Raw genomic sequence first — 304 nt, 5'->3', positions numbered from 1 at the left:
CCTGCTCTCTCTCTCTCTCTCTCTCTCTCTCTGTGTGTGTGTGTGTGTGTGTAAAAAAAAGAGAGTGCACTCACAGTGTTTTCCGAGGAGCTGAAAAGCTTACTGGGCGGAGCTCCTCCCTTTGCTGCGTCTCTGCAGGAAGAAGGAAGGGCAGGAGAGAGCTAGCTAGCCCAGCTAGGCTGACTCAGGAATTCTGGGAGTTGAAGTCCATGAGTCATAAAAGAGACGAGGTTGTCTACCCCTGATCTTGTTGGACAACAGCCTGAAGCTTGTCAGGTGAGCAGCAGATAGGAGGGGGGGGGGA

This window comes from Crotalus tigris, unplaced genomic scaffold (genome assembly GCF_016545835.1).
Source record: "Crotalus tigris isolate CLP2741 ecotype Arizona unplaced genomic scaffold, ASM1654583v1 scf7180000024338.4412243, whole genome shotgun sequence".
Lineage (NCBI taxonomy): Eukaryota > Metazoa > Chordata > Lepidosauria > Squamata > Viperidae > Crotalus > Crotalus tigris.
Note: the sequence above shows the minus strand (reverse complement) of the source record.